A 14,742-nucleotide genomic window follows, 5' to 3' on the forward strand; every position below is an offset into this window, starting at 1 on the left:
GTGAGACAAGCTCTTGCTGTCAGAGCTTACTGAGGAGAGAAGGAATGAACAAATAATAATACCCATATAGCCGGCATTTATTTTATGCTTAGTTACGTGCCAACAACTGCGTAAGTGTTTATATTTATTAACCATTCATTTCTCATAGGATCCTATAAGGAAAATACTATTATGACCCCCTTTTTAGAGGAAGAAACTCAGGCACAGAGTGCTAAGTAACATGTCTAAGGTCATGGAACCAGGATTAAAAGTCAGATGGTCTAGCTCAAAACCCAAGTTCTTAGCCACTATATGATACAGCCTAAATTAAGATAGCAAGGTAATTTCAGATTGCTCTTAACTGCTAGTAGGAAATAAACAGAGTGCAGTAATAGTGATGAGAAAAAGAAACTATTGGGTGGGCCAAAAAGTTCCTTTGGTTTTTAAGTAAAAATAAAAGACACATTTTTCACCTTCACCAAGAACTTTGTTGAAAAACATATTCACCGTTTTGTTCTACTACCTTCTGTCATTTTTCAGGCAACTTCATAATTCCATCTTCCCAAAATCTTTTATCTTTTTGAGCAAAGAACTGTTCCAGGTACCTTTTATAGTCTTCCAGGGAATTGAAATTTTTCCCATTAAGAGAATTTTGTAAAGACCGAAATAAATGGAAATCCAAAGGAGCAATGTCTAGTGAATAGAGCAGATGAATCAGAACTTCCCAGCCAAGCTGTAACGGTTTTTGCATGGTCATCAAAGAGACATGTGGTCTTGCATTACCCTGATGGAAGATTATGCATTTTCTGTTGACTAATTCTGGACGCTCTTTGTCGAGTGCTACTTTCAGTTGGTCTAATCGGGAGCAGTACTAATTAGACCTGTTGGAATGAATAGTTTCCTTTTCTGGAAGGAGCTCATAATAGAGGACTCCCTTCCAATCCCACCATATACATAACATCACCTTCTTTGGATGAAGACTGGCCTTTGGTGTGGTTGGTGATGGTTCATTTCACTGGCCCCACGATCTCTTCCGTTCCACATTATGGTACAGTATCCACTTTTCATGGCCCATCACAATTTGTTTTAAAAATGGAACGTTTTCATTATGTTTAAGTAGAGAATCACATGCAGAAATACGGTCAAGGTTTTTATTCACTTAACTTATGTGGAACCCAACACATCAAAGCAATTAACATAACGAAGCTAATACAAATGATTTTCAGCACTTGATTTGAATATTTTGAGTATGTCAGCTACTTCCCGAGTGGTATAACGTTGATTGTTCTCAATTAATGTCTCGATTTGATTTAATGTCTCGATTTGATCACTATCAACTTCAACTGGTCTACCCGACTGTGGAGCATTGTCCAGAGAGAAATCTCCAGCATAAAACTTCGCAAACCACTTCTGACACGTTCGATCAGTCACAGCACCTTCTCCATACACTGCACAAATCTTTTTTTGCGTTTCGGTTGCATTTTTACCTTTCTTGAAATAATAAAGCATAATATGCCGAGAGTGTCACTTTTTTTCTTCCATCTTCAATATTAAAATGACTACACAAAAATTCCCCAATTTTGATAAGTTTTTTTTAAATGAACGCTGATATGACAGCTGTCACAATACAATCTAACAAAATTGTTTCGAATGAAGTTAAAGACAACTAAGCGCTACTAAAGCCATCTTATGGAAAAAACCGAACAAACCTTTTGGCCCACCCAATACCTTGATAAGGTGGTCAGGGAAGGTCTGAGGAAGTCATATATGAACTGGAAGATGCAAGTGTAGTGAACAAGGAAGACTGTGTGAAATGAGGCTGAAGAGGTAGGTAAAGGCCAGCACTAGGGGCCATAATACAGAGTCTGGATTTTATGCAATGAAAACACACTGAAGAGTTTAAACACTTTAGAAAGGTTACTTTAAAAATAACCCAATAGGTGTATTAGAAACCTAAATGTGCATTAACAGCAAACTGATTGAATATTAATGGATACATCTGTGCAGAGGACTGCTGTTTGGCTTTTGTTTTTTTTAAAAGAGGATCTCTACCTATTGATATGAAGCAATCCCCAGAATATATTAAGTCAAAAAGGAAGGTAGAGAACAGTATATTTAGCATAAGAAAGGATATGGAATAAATACATCACACACACATAAATTCATAATATATAATAAACACATGTATGTGTGTACATAAGAGCTTAGTTTTGCAAAGAGAAATACTGGAAGGATAAACCAGAAATGAATAATAATGGGTAAAAAAAATGGGTGGGGATAAAAAATGAGACTGTTCTGAATATACCTTTTTATGTAGTTTGACTTCTGAATTATGTTAATGTTCTTTCTACACGTTCAAATATAAATTTAGAAAGTTAAAAAAGCAAATCCTAAGATTGGAAATAACCTAAGAAATGTATCTAATGATATATCAAATTGGTAATACTGTCAACAGAGAGAAAATATTTTAAATGCCTCGTCAACAATAAACTAACTGCACATGATTACCGGGATATATTCTAGGGACGAAACAACTACCAAGTAATATTTAACTTCTTTCAACTGTGTGAGAGAAAGCAGATACAATAATAAAATAAAGGAATTTAAGAAAAAATATCCCTAATGTTAGCTATGAGTTGGAAATGTGAACATGAACTCAAAATTAAAATATATACACATTTTCCCTAAGCTCTAGCTACTGAAAAGGCTTAGAAACAATGACATTCCAGTTGCATGAACGCCTTTAGTCTCAGATCTGGACTTCTAAATATCATTCCCTAACAAAATAAACCAGGACTCCTTGGAGAAATGCCTGTTTGCAAGTTGATAGCAAGCAAGCACAAGGTGAGACTGCGATATTTTTTTGAGACAGAAAGCAGGGGAAGCACCCACACCCATCAGGAGCCATGTCAAAAGAACTGAGTTGAATGGACTCCCACTGGCCAGCTTTGGGACGTCATAAAGATTTGAATATCATGAAGAACGACTATGACTTCTTAAAATACTCCCCAGAAGAAAAGAAGGAAGGGAGTGACGATTTTCAGCATAAATGGAGCGAGAGCATTAAAAAAACCTGCCATGATAGTTTGCCATATTGAACTGGGCTCTCTGCAAGTAGAGAGCAATAGGTTTATTTCTTTCACATCAGTTGGCAGTATCGTATCTCGAATTACTGATTGAAATTAATTATATATTAACCAGGAAATACGTTCACAATTCAGCGATAACTGTTAAGGAAATAGATTTGTATTCATGCTCCTCCGACCAAACTCTCATACACAATAAAATTACATTAGTCAGAGGGCAACCTGGGTAGAACTGGACTTTCCAGGACACCTGGTAGCTTTGACTGTCTTTGGTGTTCTAAGTTTGGCTCAAGAAGAAGGAAAGCTGGCTATCTTTTCCTGTAGGGTAAAGACCATTCATATTTATTTTTCCTAAATAATGACATGAGACTCAAGTAGGAGCTTGCAGTATGACACAAAATTAAGACCAGTGGAGAGTGTCACTAGCAACTCTGTGCCGCCATCTGGCACTTGTGGGTTCTGGGAAATTGTGCTGATATGCGCATAACCTGGCTTCTACTCGGCGCGGCCACGCGGCTTCTGTCACCTTTCTAAAAACACTACTAAATAAATTGGGAACTTTAAACCTAAACTTGTAATGGGAATCAGGGGTGGGTGTGGTCTCTTCCTGCCAACCTATATCCCAATGTGAGATACCAAAATAACTAATATTCATAATGGTGACTAGACATGCAATCTTAAATAATTTCTAAGTCTTCAAAGAAAGATTGAACTATGTTCTACACAATTTTAGTGTTGCTGCTATTGTTATTACAACTGGCATTCCAATTTAGAGATAGTTATGGTGAAAAACTCTGGCATCCATAATTAAATAATCAATTACCTATTGAGATAGACAAATTTCATTGCACTGGAAATTTAAACTAATAAAAATACTCAATTTAGTTCCAAATTTGAAGATCTAACAACACTTCCGAATATAAATGTCTCTTCATATTAATTTTTTCTTCACTTAATATTTTCTTCCCATTTCTTAGACAATAAAATGGCTTTTGGACACTACACTGCCCCCACCCATTTTCTTATAACAAACTAGTAAACTCTTTAGTAAAACTACCTTTCGAGGAACAGAGTACGGAATACTGTCAATGAAATCAGGAGACTTCTCCTGAGGAAGGGAGAGTGGGGGACTGGCTTCAGACAGGTAAGTGCCTATAAACCCACTTCAGCAAAGGAACCTTGGAATACAGTGTAAAGTGTGTTAGGGTTAAGGTCCACCAAATATGGTGGATCAGAGAAATGAAAATGATAACAGACATTTCCACAGATAAAAAATACAACACAAAACAGTACTTAGACAAAAGCAAATCATACCACTGTGTATTCAAATTCCCTACTCTAGGGTTAAAATGCAACATGTGCCACAAGGCTACCTTCTTCCATATCATTTAGACAAGATTTCATGCTTGCAATTGCTTCAAACTTGACACAAATGCAACCAGACCAGTTCTTCCAGTAGTTAAAAGCTTTAGCAGTATGACACACAACTTACTATCTCCAAGGTAAATCTTTATGATACCAACAACCAGTTTATAGGGGCACGGTGAACCTTGACATGGAGAGGCAGGGCACCAGGAGTTTCTAACTACACAAGTATAGTAGTTCTCCAGCAAATCCTAAGAATTCTCCTTTTCTCATAATACTTCACTTAAATTCAGAGTTCTCTAAATTGGGTCTTAGAAATCTTCTAGACTGACGTGAGAGAAGTCTGGGCTTGAAGTAATTTCTCAGTAAATTAAATTAAAGGAAGATGATTTGTGTGAGATAAGAGCCTTGGCATTAGGTTTATTTGATTATATGCATCAAGTTCTAAGATCTGTAATGAATTCATATGGCCAAGCAGACAGAGTGAGAGGGTAGAGGTGGGATGCATAATACCTGAGGAGATTATCTTGGTTAACCTAAGGTATAATAAAGTATGAGTGTAAGGTTTACATGTCCAATGGATTTTCACAATTGAACACAATGTCCTGCCTTTTGCTCAAATTTTTACAAACATAGATTAGATGACCATTTGATGGAAATTTAAGAGACTGGAATAGAAATACAGGCAACTGGACTCTGGGATATTTAAGGGTCTTTATAACCTCTCAAATTCTGTCTCTGTTGCATACTTTGAAATATTTTATGTTAAATAAATATGAAAAGATTCAAATTTTAATACAAAATTCCATAAACTTGCTTTCATTTAATGCACAACAACATATATATTCATACCAATAGATATGGAGAAAGGACTTTTCTCTAAGCAATGTCAAATTGATTTTTCCCTTACTTTGTTATTATATCCACAGACTAGTTTTCTAAAAAAAATTCTGCTCTTCAAGATCAGCCAAGATGGTGTAGAAAGACTCTGAGCTCGCCTCCTCTCACAGGCTCCCCAGAATTACAACTATTTGCAGAACGATCATCGATGAAAAAGACCAGAACCTACCAGAAAGGATCTTCTACAACTAAAGATATAAAAAAAGAACCACAACGAGACAGGTAGGAGGGGTGGAGTTGCAATACAGTCAAACCTTCAGGGTGGATGAACCACAGCAGGAGACTAGTAATAACTACGGAGCTTCTACCAAAGAAGTGAGGGGTCCAAGCCTCATGCTGGGCTCCCCAGCTCAGGAGTCCTGCACCAGGAAAACAAGTCCCCAGAGCATTTGGCTTTGAAGGTCACCAGAGCTTACTTTCGGGAGTCCCGGAGGGTTGGGGGATATAGAGACTCCACTCTTAAAGGGCACACAGAATCTCACACACTCCGGGAGCCAGGGCAGAAGCAGTGATTTGAAAGGAGCCTGGGTCAGACCAGCCTGCTGATCTTGGAGAGTCTCTCCGAGGCAGCGAGCAACTGCAGCTCCCCTGGGGACACAGACACAGGTGGTAGCCATTTTTAAGGAGTCCGGTCTACCATGTGGACACTGGTCCTGGCAAGCACCATTCTGGAATCCTCCCTCTAGCTTATCGGCCTCAGGACCCAGCCCAGCCCCCAACCCATCAGCCTATAGGCGCCAGTGCCGGGGCGCAACAGGCCAAGCAACTAACTGGGTGTAGAAACAGCCTCACCCACCAACAGACAGGCTGCTTAAGACTCCCAAAGCCCACAGCCGCCCCTAGACACAGCCAGGCCCACCAGAGGATCCAGGACCCGGTCTCACACAACAGTGCACAGACAATAAACCTGGGACCCCCAGGGACCTCCAGAAAGAGACCCTGGGACCCAGCTCCAACCACCAGAAGGCAGGCAGCAGGCCCAGCATCCTCTGGGCCTTGGCCTCATCCTCCAGCCAGCTAACACAAGTTCTGGGACATCCCAGCCTCCACAGCCAAGGGCGCCAGGAAGCAGCGCTACTCACCAGCCATCTGATACCAGCCCTAGGACCCCCTGGGCTCTGCAGCCAGAACCCAGGACCCAGCCCTGCCCTACAGGAGGTCAGCACTAGTCCCAAGACCTGGCTTCACTCACCAGTGGGCAGGCAACAGCCCCGGGATCTCCTGAACCCTGACTCTGCCCCCCAGTGAGCCAGCACTAGTCCCAGGCCCCCACAGGGTTCCACAGTCAGCCTCTTGTGACCCAAGCCCAGCACAAAGCTCTGGTGATGAGAGGGGAGTTCGCTGCTGGGACGCCAAGGACACCTCCTACAAAAGGCCACTTCTCCAAGGCAGGGAAATGCAACCAACCTACCAGATACATATAAACAAAAACAACAAATATTTTCTCCCATTCTGTAGGTTGTCTTTGATTTTGCTTATGGTTTCCTTTGCTGTGCAAAAAAGCTTTTCAGTTTAATCAGGTCCCATTTGTTTATTTTTGTTTTTATTTCCATTACTTTAGGTGATGGATCCAAAAAGATATTGCTGCGATTTATGTCATCATTTCCATGCATGTTTTTATACTTTAGCTGTACATGTATACAGCCATAAGCAATATATATTATCATTTTGCATGTTTTTAAAATTTGTAGAAATGGAATCATACTATACCAAACCTTCCTCAAAGTTATCTATTTTGAGAATATATAACTGTGGCTCAGTATATCCCTTTTAATTGCATTCTAGTATTCCCCTGTAAGTATATACTACAGCTGTACTCCCATTCTGTTGACTGTCATTCAGAGAGTTCTGAAGTTTTTGTTATTACAATCAGTACTGCACTGAGCAATCTGGTGTCTCCTGGCACAGCTGAGAGAATTTCTCTGGCACTCATGCTGAAGACTAGGACAACTGGGCTGTAGAGTATGTTCTTTTCAACCCTATTTCAACTCTGCTAGAATATTCTCTAAAATGATTTACCAACATAACCTTCCCATAGGGTGTACTTCAAGATTCCACTCTTCATTTCTCTGTCCTATTCAGTTCTGTCAGACTTTTTCATTTCTATCAATCTGATCAGTATTATTATTCCACTTTAAAGTGCACTTCTGTGCTTGCTAATGAGATTAGGCATTGTTTCATGTTCATTGGTCATTCAGTCTTTCTCTTCAGTGAAATAACTGTTCACATCCTTGGCCCATTTTACTATTTGGTTGTCTTTTTCTTACTGATGGGCAAGAATCTTTATATAATCGGGAAACGAGTCCCCTGTCAGTTACTTATGTTACAAACATGTTCTCCCAGTCTTTGGCTTATCTTGTCTAAATTTCTAATCACATCTTTGTGTATGGTTTCCATGCTTTAAGATACCTTTCCCTAAACATACTTATTTCTTTTAAAGCTTTTATTTCCTAAACCTTTTTCACTTGAAGGTTTTTAATTGCCTTTGAACTTTTTTGTATGTTTAGGATGAGGCAGAGATGTGATCACACTACTTTTTTCTTTACGCACAACCAATTATTTCATCACCTTTTACTGGATAATTCTTTCTCCATTGATTTGTAAGGTTAATTCTTACATGAAAAATGTGTATAGTATGTGAGGGGTCTGTTTCTGTGTTCTCTCAATCCTACCAGTCTCTCTTCATCAATTCCTCACTTTCTTAATTTCTAGCATTTTATAGGTCTTAATACCTGGAAAAATAAGTCCCTCCACTTATTCTTCAAAACTGCCTTTACATTTTTTGTTTTGTTTTGCAGTACACGGGCCTCTCACTGTTGTGGCCTCTCCCATTGTGGAGCACAGGCTCCGGACGTGCAGGCTCAGTGGCCGTGGCTCACGGGCCCAGCCGCTCTGCAGCATGTGGGATCTTCCCGAACCGGGGCATGAACCCATGTCCCCTGCATCGGCAGGCGGACTCTCAACCACTGCACCACCAGGGAGGCCCTGCCTTTACATTTTTAGCCCTTTACTCTTTCATATAAATTTTAGCATCTGCTTCTCTAATTATAGGAGGAAAAAAACTTTGGGGAATTCGATTGAAGCTGCATTGAATTACAGATTATTTTAGAGGAAAACTGACTTCTTTTCAATATTGAGCCTTCCTGACCATGAAGACAGTATATCTCTCCATGTATTTAAGATTCTTTTATGTCCTTCAGTAAGTTTTTCTAGTCTTTCTCCATAAAGGTCTTACTTACTTTTGTTATAGCTATTCTTAGGAAACTTATGATTTTCATTGCTATTGTAAATGGTACTATTTTCTAAATGAGAGTTTCTAATAATTTATTACTGGTATATAGAAACACAATTAGCATGGTGTGACAGACTACTGAGGTTCCAATCATGCCTCTGTGACTTCTAGCTGTATGACTGTGGACAAGGTACCTAATTCTCAGACCTCATTTTCCTCATCTATGAAAAAGTTAAAAACAGTAATTACCTAATAGGATTGCTGTGAGAATTAAATATAAAGCACTTTTTTTCTGCTGGATAGGAAAAAAAAACCTTAATAAATATTAGGTACTCTGTTGTCACTGTATTATTTATCTTTCATTCAGCAACCTTGCTCAACTCTGTTAATACTTCTAATAATTTGACAGTAGATTCTTCTGGATTTGAAGACAGTCATCTACAAATAGTACATATTTATCCCTTCCATGTCTTTTTGTCTAGTTTCACTGAACCTTGAATAAATGATGATCTTGTTCTTGACTTCAAATAGATTGTTTCTTATGTCTCACCATTAAGAATAAAATTTTCTTGGGTTTTTGGGTAGAAACCTTAAATAAATTAAAAAAAACCCCTATTGTTAATTGCCAAGATACATAAAATGAACAAGTATTGACCTTTATCAAATGATTTCTCTGTATCTATTAAGATAATCATTTAGTTTGTTTTGTTTAGTTTTTAAGTTTTGAACGTGACAAACTAGATGCACTTTTTTTTTTTTTTTTTTGCGGTACGCGGGCCTCTCACTGTTGTGGCCTCTCCCGTTGTGGAGCACAGGCTCCGGACGCGCAGGCTCAGTGGCCATGGCTCACGGGCCCAGCCGCTCCGCGGCATGTGGGATCTTCCCGAACCGGGGCACGAACCCATGTCCCCTGCATCGGCAGGCGGACTCTCAACAACTGCGCCACCAGGGAAGCCCTAGATGCACTTTTAAAGTCTTGCTTTTATACTCATGTGGTAAATCTCCTTTACTCCTACTTGCCCTGTATCCATTGCAGGGATGTAAATGAGTACGAAAGACTGGAGAAGGTAAGTGGCAACTTAAAAAACTAAAGCCTTAAGCCAAGGCAAGAGTCCCTCTTAGAAACTGTAAAAAACACAGGGATTCTGCAAACGTATTAGAAGTGTCTTTCAATAAAAGAACACAAACATAAAATTCTACAGGGTACAAGTATAGACAAAGAATTCTAAAAACAGGAAAACTGTAATAGGTTGCTGATGCCTTAAATAGCAGCAAAGAAATATGACATAGATTTATATTTACATTCTTAATCAAAGAGCTGAAGTGAACTGTGTTACTCAGCATTTTCAAATTTATTAAAAGGGATATTGGGAAGAGATGCCAAAATTAACTTATTTTTAGCATGTCCTGAAAGGATCTGTCAGCAACTCAGAAACACAGCTTTTGAACCAGTTTAGTCAGCACTCATGCTGGGAAAAATATGATATAATATTTACTTAGTTTATAGCCTTGAGTATATCAGTTAAATTACTTTTAAACTAAACCAACAAAGCTTTTATTTGAAAATAAAAGGACTTAGAAATTAAACTGATTCACTAGAGTAGTAATTTGACAAACTTTTAAAGAAAAATTTCTATATGAGCAAGATTATATGTTACTCAAATATTAAACCAACTGAACTAAAAACACTTTTTCCAGTAACTGAAATATAGAACCTTTGATAACTTTTCCTTTTTCATAATATAGAAGAGCTTTAACATAAATAAAGCAAAAGGATGAATAATGATGTAAAGGGAGTTCTTTAAGCCAATGACTGAAAATACACATGAATGATTCTGATGATGTGTTTTGTTTGTTTGTTTGTTTTGTTTTTGCAGTATGCGGGCCTCTCACTTCTGTGGCCTCTCCCGTTGCGGAGCACAGGCTCCGGACGCGCAGGCTCAGCGGCCACGGCTCACGGGCCCAGCCGTTCTGCGGCATGTGGGATCCTCCCGGACCGGGGCACGAACCCGCGTCCCCTGCATCGGCAGGCGGACTCTCAACCACTGCACCACCAGGGAAGCCCGATGATGTGTTTTTTTAGTCTTACAAAAAACACCATCCAAATCAGAGTTAAAGAGTTTCTTGCAAACCAAACTCAGAGTAGGTTTTTATTTGATGGAGTAAGGACATATCTAAGAAACTCTGTCACTGACTCTATTTTTCTCTATGTAAATCTTCTGGTCTATCTTGCTAGATCTGCCCTTTCCCTGGCTCCACTCACTGGCCTCTTCCCAGTGCTAAAAAAGGCAAGATGAAGAAAAAGACTGAATCCTAAACCAGATCTCCAATGAAACCTGAAGGAAAATACAGAAATTCCAGTAATATCATAATACATGATACACTATTGTTTCTTTGATTTATTTGCTAGCAAGTCCCTGGTGAACACTACAATGGCCATTTATAATACTGCTTTTACTAGAAAGTGTCATATACTTTCTAAAGATTAATTTTTGAACTATGTTTCAGGAATGCACTGTAGTAAGAGAAAAAAAGGTAAATAGTATCTATACGTTCTGAATTTCTGAAAACTTATATTCTACCAGGTTGATACTCAAAATGCAAAATCCTCACTGTCTCTCTAGGAACTACTGAGTTTTCTTCTAATTTTTAAAGCAGGAATAAAGCAGTTTCAGCCTTGAGTTTCACTGATGCCCCCCCACCCATCCCAAAGTAGATGTCAAAGAAAATATGTAGATGTCAAAGAAAATATGTAGATAAGCTTGAGTATTAAATCTTAACGTACTGTTGAAGTTATTATGGAATAAGAAAGTAGAGAATCATTTTTGATCAATATGTTATAAACAATTTCAGAAGTAAGAGAAAAAGCACAGCTCTTTAACTGATGTGTGTAACAGCTGCCAGGGTAATATCTGGGGCCAGCCCAGGGATGAGGTTCTGGAATGTGGATGACTGTAACAATTTTGATATCTGTACATTCCAACCTCAAAGGGAGGAAACCAGGTATTTGAGAAATGTCATGTACGTGCAATACTGAATTTAAAATAGCACTGACAGTAATGGCTGTTGTTTGAAAATTTGTAAAGCTACTAACAGTTACGTAAGTCAAATAGGCTTCCATTTACTCATAAGAGAGAAGAGGAGGCACTTCAAAAGGCATTACTGAGTGGAATGCAAATGGATGACACTAATAGATATAGAAAATAAATCTGTAGTAAATTTTAGAGAAGAGCTTTTCAGACACAGAGGAGATGCGAAAAATTCATCTGGAAAAAGAGAAGCAGAAAACTGGCAACAAATTGCTTCTTCAGAATATCCAACACAACTCTTACGTGGAATAGCATGCCTGCGGTCAACTAAAATATTTGAGTATTTGAATAAAAATGTCTCTTTTTCAGGGTTAAGAATGAAACCAAAGCAACCTCATGGTGTTGCTCTTGCTAGAGCAGGACATCAACAGTGATAAACCACAATGGGCGTGCTATGTTGAAGCTTTAAAAATCATAGTTCCCTTGGGAAAATGGGCATCAGGTTACAATAAGACATTATTTACATGATACATTTACTGTTCTCAGAGCTACGAATTTCAGAAACGAACATAAAGGCTTTGTGACCACCTAGAGGGGTGGGCTAGGGAGGGTGGGAGGGAGAGGCAAGAGGGAGGAGATATGGGGATATATGTATACGTATAGCTGATTCACTTTGTTATAAAGCAGAAACTAACACACCATTGTAAAGCAATTATACTCCAATAAAGATGTTAAAAAAATAATAATAAAAAGAAGGCTCAAATTTAGCTTATGTGATTTTAGGGTAATATAAGTAAATTTTACATTTTTCCTGCTAAAACTGATATTGATTTTTTAAAAAAATAAATTTATTTATTTATTTTTGGCTGCATTGGGTCTTCGTTGCTGAGCACGGGCTTTTCTCTAGTTGCAGAGAGCGGGGGCTACTCTTCGTTGCGGTGCACGGGCTTCTCATTGCGGTGGCTTCTCTTGTGGTGGAGCACGGGCTCTAGGCGCGCGGGCTTCACTAGTTGTGGCACGTGGGCTCAGCAGTTGTGGCTCATGGGCTCTAGAGCGCAGGCTCAGTAGTTGTGGCACACGGGCTTAGTTGCTCCGCGGCATGTGGGATCTTCCCGGACTGGGGTTCGAACCTGTGTCCCCCACATCGGCAGACGGATTCTCAACCACTACACCACCAGGGAAGCCCCTGATACTGATTTTTATTTTAAAATTTTAAGTTATAAATTAAAACAATAAATGTGATTAGTTTTGTTCCTCAACTCTGTACAAAAACAAAGCAAGAATTTTTTTTTAACTTTACCCCTTTAGTTATATAAAAGACTCTGACTAATTTCATTTCTAAATACAGAACAGAAAGATTTGCATTTTAGCAGAGGAGAGTAGGAGGAAACATGAGGTGGCTATAAATTCCTGACACTAAAGGATTCTAATACTAGAGTGGGTTATAATAAAAAGACTATAGAAGCCTCTCTGCTAAGAATTTTTAAATGATCTAAGCTCTTATTTTTCCAGGATGAACTAGTACTATTTGATGTGAAGCTTAAAAACTAGTACTATTTTAAGAGAACAGTTATTTATAAATTACAATAACTACATATTCTTAGGAATTCAGTAACATGATAAAGTTCTAGAAGTCTGAACATGTAGAACCTTAATCTTAACAGTGTGAAAATACTTTTCTTGAAATTCTTTCTTTCTTTTTTTATTAGATTAAAATGTAATCATATTCAGTTTGATGTCAAATAACCCTCTGCACTTTATGAGGCTATGAAGTTTGGTGTGGAACACTGATACGATCAGGGTGGGTTTTGTTTGTTTTTGTGGGTTGTTTCTCCCCACTCCCCACCCCAACATTTTCTTTTGCAGGAGCTGGAGGGGCAAAGCTCCATATTTGAGGAAGACAGAACTGATAATAAGAACCCTTTATTTAAAGGCAGAAGTCTTAGAAGCCTGCCCTACAAAAGACCTGACCTTTGGCATGAGAAATAAGAACATGGGCCTTGCAGTCAGACAGACCTAAGGGCTTGAATCCATTCTCTAATCACTTCCCAATTTGCAAGGTCTTGAGCAAATGACCTATTTAAGTCTCAATTCCCTCAAATACACAATGAGAATGACTATAACAATACCATCACTCGGAGTTACTACAATGCTTACATGAAATTACATATGCCAACCACTTAACTCTGCAAGTGTCAATAAACAGGAGTTACTTCACCACTATAATTTCTCTGAACACTTGAAGAATCTTCCACGGTACGAGGCTAATCAGACCCTGAGTCAGCTTTCCAAACCAGGTTTGATCACATCTGGTTGTACCTCCTAAATTCAGGGCTGAGATCACTAAGGAAGGGTGCACACAAACACAGGGTCACTTCCTAGTTCTTCCCCCTCTAATTGTCTTATGTGTAAACTTAACCTAAGAAACTTTAGATTTCTGCTCTCTCCTACTGAATATCATAAAGTACTACATAATATGTTAAAAAAAGAGAAGTTACAGTCTCAAACCATTATCATATGAGCAACTAGTGCCTCTTTAAAAGTTGACAGTGAAAAAGAGCTCTAAATTCTGAGGTTCCCCCATTTGTGGTTTTGAAAATTAAAATATCAATATTATTTAAAGAGTAGTAGAAAAGAAAAATGTTCAGCTTCTTAACAGGACTAATCTGTGATTCAGAGAAAACTGTGGTCTCCATGTTATCTTAATGAAAAGCATTTACAACCAAGATCTGAAGAAGCACCATATAAATATGGAATACTACCCTAATGGTAAGAAAATCTCTGCAAGAGGAGAAAAGAGTTAATACCAACATATCATGGATTGAGACAGTTATCCGTACTAATGCCAATGAGGGAAAAAAAGAAAAACAATACTTGAAGATAAAAGTGCAGAAGGGTTACTTCTTTGTGCTAATTTGAACAGTCTCTTTATACAGTCTACCAAATTCTTTATGGTAAAGCAGTGCTGCCTATTTTCTATTAGTCAATAACTGAGATGCTATTTACGCAGCAGGGAAAAAATTTTAAATATGATATATACTTGTTGCTTATGAAACAAAGGTATGTTCTTTTAAACACGTAAACTTTTGTACCTTAACCTGAGGTCTAGAAAGCATTAAGAAATAAGCTGATTTGAAATTTTAAAATGAGT

The 14,742-nt window shown here is 38.4% G+C and overlaps 1 protein-coding gene across 8 annotated transcripts in view; it reads right to left on the reverse strand.

Moving 5' to 3' along the window:
- Positions 1-14,742, reverse strand: part of ARHGAP32 (Rho GTPase activating protein 32) — a 272,293-nt gene that overhangs the window by 43,566 nt on the left and 213,985 nt on the right. The gene's annotated exons all lie outside the window — the stretch shown is intronic.

This window comes from Stenella coeruleoalba (assembly GCF_951394435.1).
Source record: "Stenella coeruleoalba genome assembly, chromosome: 8".
NCBI lineage: Eukaryota > Metazoa > Chordata > Mammalia > Artiodactyla > Delphinidae > Stenella > Stenella coeruleoalba.